Source organism: Microtus oregoni, unplaced genomic scaffold (assembly GCF_018167655.1).
Source record: "Microtus oregoni isolate MIOR12 unplaced genomic scaffold, Mior012 000030F_ref0000283, whole genome shotgun sequence".
Classification (NCBI taxonomy): Eukaryota; Metazoa; Chordata; class Mammalia; order Rodentia; family Cricetidae; genus Microtus; species Microtus oregoni.
Genome location: NW_024543089.1, coordinates 23,683,652 through 23,690,901, shown reverse-complemented (window position 1 = coordinate 23,690,901; position 7,250 = coordinate 23,683,652). Strand labels below are relative to the sequence as shown.

Sequence of the window (7,250 nt, the reverse complement as noted above, 5' to 3'; positions counted from 1 at the left end):
TATGCCATTGTTTGTGGTGATTTCTCATCTGAAAGAGAAATTGATGTTTAATTATACCATCATCCATTGAGAAAAGTCATCTGAGCAATTGACAACCAGGGAGTCCTCATTATCTGTAAATGCCAAGTGTAATCAATTAAGTTAAATGCTTCAGTGAAGCTGAAAGTGTTGCCCCTAAATATTTATTCTGATTATGTGCCAACAGCATTATGTATACATAGTTAAGACACAAGCATCAGAAAGGCAGTCTTAAGCAGATTGTTCTCTCTAAATTTTAGTATGTAGCAGTTAATAATGACCACAAAATTAAACCATTATTGACTGATATAATGAGCAGTAGGTTAAATTATTATACATGTCTGTAATAAATATCAAGTTCTAAATTGTAGACATTCTCATTGGATAAAGTTGTGTCCATGATAATTACAGCTAAAAGCAGTTTCCCTACTATCTCCATAGACAGCAGCTCTCCGAGTTGTAGTCTTCTTTTGACATTCAATAAGAGCATAAGAAAACAATATTTAGACACTGTAATCAAATACACTATTAACATAAATTTATTAAAAACAAAATTATTGTCTTTCACCAATGATTAAAAGTTCATCGTTCTAAGCAGTTTCATCATGGGCTTGTTTCCAATAAACAGGGATACGGTCAGTTGTTTTCAGGTTCCTGGGCTCAGAATGAAGAAGTTTAAATAAATGCCCACACAAGTTTTCAGAATAGCAAAGAATTTTTATTTAAAGCAAAACAATACAAAAGATCAGAATACACTACATGAGAGCAAGCCATACGAGTGGAAACACTCCATAATTATCTAGGGGGAATCTTTCCATGGGGTCTATAAGAAGGAGGATCTCATGGTTTGAATGAGGAATTTCTCCCACAGTCTTAAATAGTTAAACAGTTGGTCCCAGGTGTTGTCATAGTGGGGAGGTATAGCCTTCCTAGAGGAAGTGCTTTGGACTCTGAAGAGATTATAGCCTCCCCCAGATTTCCCTTCACTCTCTTTTTTGTGTTTAAGGTTGAAGATACACTGTCTCAACTTCCTGCTCCAGATGTAAGTTGCCACACCCTCTCTGTCATTGTGAACTTCCCCTCTGGAATCCTAAGACAAAACAAATTTTCTTTTATAAGATGTGTTTGGTCATTATGTTTATCACAGCAACAGAAAAATAGTTCATAAGTTTGGATAGGTCTTGTGATAGTTTGAAAAATGGCCGCCAAGACGAGTGGCACTATAAGGAGGTGTGACCTTGTTGGAGTAGGTGTGGTCTTTTTTTTTTTCTGAGAAAAATTTTATTGGCCTTTTGGATAAAATTTATTTGCCAGGAAGGATGATCCCATCATACTTCTGCTGGAACCAGCGCATGCTTCCTCTTTGCTGATTCTGTGTTTGGCCCCAATGCAGCCTGTCCTGAGCTTCTTGTCTGCGATGCTGAAACCTGGCCTGCCCAGCACCACATAGAAGTCCAGGCTGTAGATCCCAATGCTTGGGTCATATTTGATGCCCAGGTCAATGTGTTCTTGAATCCCAAAGCCGAAGTTCCCAGTATCTGAGAAGTTATTTTTCCGCAACTCATACTCCCGCACCTTCAGGCCTTTCTCCAGAATCTCTTCTGTCTTGGCTCCACGGACAGTACAATGAACAGCAATCTTTTCATTTCTCCTGATGCCGAAGGACCTCACGGTGTGCCTAGCTTTGGAAAAGACAGGTGTCTGGCCTGTGAGCTGCTCCAACACCTTCGCTGCCCGGGTCAGTCTGTCCCCGCTCTCCCCAACACAGATATTGAGGCAGAGCTTGCGGATGCGAAGTTCCCGCATGGGGTTCTCCTTTTCACCTTGATCTTGCGACATGATGGAGAACAGGAAGAGAGAGTAGGACTTCCGGCCCCGTCTAGGTGTGGTCTTATTGGAGGAACTGTGTCATTGTGGAGGTGGGCTTTAAGGGTTCATATATGATCAGGCCACACCCACTGAGACAGACCACTTCCTGTTGCCTTTGAGTCAAGATGTAGGACTCTCCGCTACTTCTCCAGCACCATGTCTGCCAGCACACCACTGTATCTCACCATGATAATAATGAACTAAATTCTGAAAATGTAAGCCACCCCAATTAAATATTTTTCCTTTATAAGGGTTGTTGTGGTCATGGTGTCTCTTCATAGCAATAGAAACCCTGAGACAGTTCTCTATTATAATCAATGAACTAGGTCAAATAATATCCTTTCTTCTGAGTTTGACCCTACCCCCAATGCATCTATTTTTAATTGTACATAGTTCTATAGACATCAGAGGGTACTTGAAGGATTCTCCATACAAGTTCACTTGAGGAACAGTGTGCCTTACCGGGCATGCCCCCCAAACCAGTTCATACAGGATTGGCTCTCTATTCTTCCTACAGGACATACTGGCAATATATTTGGGTAGAAAGTGCCTGTGTATAATAGTTGTTGGGAGAGAAAAAAACTTACCCATTCTTCAGAGTGGCATGTAGCCCAAAGCCTGAGGATGCTGAGGCACCAGTTTACTGTCTAGAGAAAGATCTGTACTGCCAACCATATTATTAGAAGAGGGAGTATACATAACCCAAACCAAGTGGAGTCCCAGATCATTAGACAATTCTTTATGCTTGCCTGTTTCTTATTACTTATTAACCAGAAAATATATCAGGGAATCCTCTAAACAAATTCCACTTTAAGGGCTATTCCAGGAACACAGTAAAACTTTCCACAGTTCTCTGCCTTTCATTCATTGATCCTAGAAACACAATATCTGTCCATTCCATTGCTTTTCTACGTGACTTAAAATTTTCTGAAGAGTCAGTGACACAGATTTCACTGTATCTCATATAATTAATAACTGGAGTCATGAATGAAGGTTTAATGTCTTATTAATAGGCTTTAGTGAAGAAACTAAAGCTGGCTTTGTCTTTGAGAGAAGCTTAGGGCCTCATCAAGTGCGGTTTCTGGTTTAGGTGCGTGATAGTGCCACCTGCTGGCAAGTAAATGTTGATCCAGGATAAGCAAAGTGCTTTAAAAGCAGGATGTGAGGCAGTAGAAAAGACACATTCAGAATGCAAGAGGCTACTTTGCTTAATTTGAAATGCCTTTTTAATAGGCTTTGAGTTCAGCTAACTTACTTCACACTGATTTTTTTTAAATTTTCTTTATAAAAATGTTTTAATTAAAAAATAATTACACTAGAATGAAGACAATTCATAAACCACCAAAAATTCACATTAAAATTGAATAAATCTTCCCGTACATGAGAACTTGATGAAAGTATTTGTAATAGTGGTCATTTCTACTTGGAGTTAACAAGTTGATGTACAGTGAATGTTATTTTCATTGATACGATGTTTGAAATCAATCTAAAATTTTTCCCGCAGTTCCGTTTTCTTAAAGTAATAAATACCAAACTCATTTAAGGTTCTTATTCTATGTCTACTGATGAGCAAACAATGACTGTGTACTGTATTCAACAGTAATTCATAGTGCAAACTTCTTTATTTCTGTTTTTCCAACTTTTTGCCCTTCCTCCACAAAAACTATAAACAATTAAAGGAAATTTAGCTTCTTTTAAAATAACAAATTGAAATAGCCATTCTGAAAGAACTGGTGTATTTTACAGAGCCCCATGACTTCATGTTGCATTATTTGAAAGGAAACAAAAATCTACCTTAGAAAAACAGGATTTTTTTAAAGGTGGTTTAATGAGTGTATTTCTTTTTTGAAAAACAGGATTTTTAAATATGATTGACTAGCTGGATGTTAGTGAACAGAGGAACTAAAAGTTTTAAGACTGTGGATCAACTGTAAGTGGCGGACTCCAACACTCATTTAGCCTATTTTTCTAAATGTTTCACATAATTTGAGGTAACTAGCTGGAGCCTTTTTCCTGAGACAGAAAAACAGAAACGTGTCAAGACACATACACCTCCAACCTGAAATTGCACACTAGGCAAAGTTTATATGAATACAGCTTTCTTGGCATGTGTAGCACCCTTTCCCAGTTCTGACTCCTTAATGGCCTCTGTTCTGCCCTTCACCCCACTTGTACAAGGACCACTGGTAAGCCATCAAGTGCTTGGATTATTTCTCGCACATGTGATGATCCCTACTCCTTCTCTGCCTTGAAAAGCCAAGGCAGCACCTACCTCCCTCTCACTTCCCCTGGTCTAGTGATATTCTATTGCATCCCTTTTGTGTTCCTGTGTGGACATGTCTGTGTGTGCGCCTGCACATGTGTGGAGGCCAGGGGCCACCACCATGGTTTTTTAAACTTTGCTGTCCTGTGGGTGTGGTATGTGTAGGGAGTGGGGTGCATATGGAGGTAAGAGGAGAACTATGAAGAATCAACTCTCTCCTCTCACCTTTACATGAGTTCTGGAGATCAACTCAAGCTGTCAGGTGTGAATGGCAAGCATTTTTACTCATGGAGCTGTCTTGTCTTTTATCTATCTATCTATCTATCTATCTATACTCTATCATCTATATCTATCTATTCTCTATGATCTATATCTATCATCTATCTATCTATCTATCATCTATCTATTATCTATCTATCTATCTATCTATCTATCTATCTATCTATCATCTATTCCCAACCTATCTACCTATCTGTCATCTAGAGAAAGAGTCTCAAAAAGAAAAAAAAACCTGCTTAGGACCACTAATTAGGCCTGGCTGGCTGGCCAGTAGACCCCAAGAGTCTCTACTTGCTAAGTGTGGGATTACATATGTATGTTACTATACCTGCTTTTTAATGTGAGTTCTGGGGAGTCTACTTAGGTCCTGTACTTCTGTAACAAGAATTTTATTGACTGAGCTGTCTCCCCCAGTTCAAGTTCAATTTTAATTGCTAACTTTTACGTGCTTTTGTTTTTAGCAGTCTCAAATTTATTTAAAATAAACTGCTTATAAAATATAAACATATTTGATGTGGAAAATGCCTGTGGTGAATGTTTTTCTGAATAAAAATCAGTTTGACCAATGGCTAGGGATTCCCAGCTAAGGCTTTGCATGATTGATCCTTTTCATAAATTGAATTAGGTGGAGTGTTTCAATAGAAACTTTTAGTCTACCTGATGTACTAAATTCTGGGGGAGAGGCAAGGCCCTTTGTGTTCCGGAGGCTCACAATTTGTTTATTGCCTTTTTCTAGTCCGGATAGCACTGTCTTGTGGGGTGGTTGCCAGGACAACCTGCATTTTATTTTCTGTTTATATCACAGACCAGAGACATGAACACTTTCTGAAATTTTCATGGGTTGTGCTAGTGCAAACAAAATTTAATGCAGTTTCTGGAGCAAAATCTTAATACTCTGAAATCCTTATATATTCTATAAAGTACAGTGGTATTTTAAAAAATATTAATTTTATTTTATGTGTATGAATACTTTCCATGGTTACATACCTGGTTCCTACAGAATCTAGAAAAGGGCATCAGATCCTCCGGAAGTGGTGGTACAGATAGTTGCAGGGCCACCATGTGGGTTCTGAGAGTAGAACTCGGGTGCTCTGCAAGAGTAACAAGCATTCTTAACCACTTAAAAATCTCTCCACTCAAAAGCAGCACAGCTGTTACCAGCTTTCCTCGTGAAGAGTAATCCAGGAACGCTTTATTTGCTCTCTACTGAAAATGGGCCACATTATTTCTTTTTAAATTATTTTGTTTTTGAGATTTTAATAAAATTACATAATCCTCCTTTCTTTTCCTCCCATATACCCTTCCTAGCTTTTTTTTAATTCATGACCTCTTTGTCCATATAATTTCTTTTAAAAAGAGAAAAAATATTTATATGATGTTTTATCATCAAATGGTGGTTAGTCCTTCAATGCCGACCGTCTGCTTGAATGGACCACAGGAGAGGTGACTGATTACTTCTACCTGATCCTCCCTCCCTTCCTTCCTTCCTTCCTTCCTTCCTTCCTTCCTCCTTTCTTTCTTTCTCTTTCTTTCTTTCTTTCTTTCTGGAATTGAGTTGATATAGTATTGAGTAAATCTATACTTACACTAAATAATTTGCTAAATGCATTTACTCTGTGTGTGTGTGTGTGTGTGTGTGTGTTTGTGTGTGTTTCACTCTGTGTGTGTATGTGTCTCTGTGTATGTACACACACTGTAGTTTTATTTGTGATGTATGAACTGTTGTCTTCCTCTATTGCTTTCTACTTTATTATCTGAGAGAGAATCTCTGAACCTAAAGCCCACTGATTGACTAGACTGGTTGGCTAGTTAGTTCAGGAATCTGCCTGACTCTAACTCTCCCCACTCCAAATGCTGGGATTGTAGATATGCATCACCGTGTCTAGTGTTTAGCTGAGTACCAGGGAATCAGATTGTGGCTTCATGCTTACTTAACTGGAACTTAACAAACTTCCAGATCTCCCCATCCTTTATCTATTCTATCTTTAAATAACTGTTGTATGAAGTAGTTTCAGTTCAAATTAAACAAAGAACCCACAACTCAGACTGATAGTGTGGCTCACCTACGTAGCCTGTAAAGATATTAAAGATCCTATGTTAAGCCCCAGCAACACCCCCACACACACATATGCACACACACAAAGAAAGAGAGAGAGACAGATAGACACAGAGAGACACACAGAGAAAGACAGAGAGACTGATAGACACAGACAGGAACACACAGAGAGAATTAAGAGACATGATCTCATTTAGCCCAGGCTGACTGGCTGTAAACTCCTGAACCGCCACCTCCACAGTTAAAGGCATTTGCCACTATGCCAGATTACATAAAAACTTCTAATAGTCACTTTTGTAGTACATGCTACCATGACTTTATTTATTCTTCTGTTCACTATAAAATATACAGTTCTTTAGACTGGGTAGCTACAAATCATTTCAGTGTTAACATCATCAGAAGTTTTGTACACACTCCTGTTATTATAGTTATATTTAGACATACCAAACTTTATGCCAGCTGTGAATTATCCATAAATATACTTAATTTTGAAATGATGTGTTTTCTGGTCAAGGTTGTTGCTGCTTGGAACTATCAAATAACTCGTGGCTATGCACAGAAAGGAAGGCCAAAAATAAAAATAAATTGCATTAGAATATTTAAATAATTTCTTATTAACAGTGACAAAGGGAAAGATCCTGATATTACTGCACCAGCATGAAAAATATGATGGTGCTAATCAATTTTACTCCATAATAACAGATATGACAGCCATGAAGCTGTTCCTTCTCTGACATCTTCTGTTGTCACACATTAGACGTTTCC

At 38.3% G+C, this 7,250-nt stretch overlaps 1 pseudogene; it reads right to left on the bottom strand.

Annotated features, from left to right (window-relative positions):
- Window positions 1–1,321: 1,321 nt before the first annotated feature.
- LOC121465405 lies at window positions 1,322–1,883 on the bottom strand (annotated as a pseudogene).
- Between the last annotated feature and the right edge of the window lie 5,367 nt (window positions 1,884–7,250).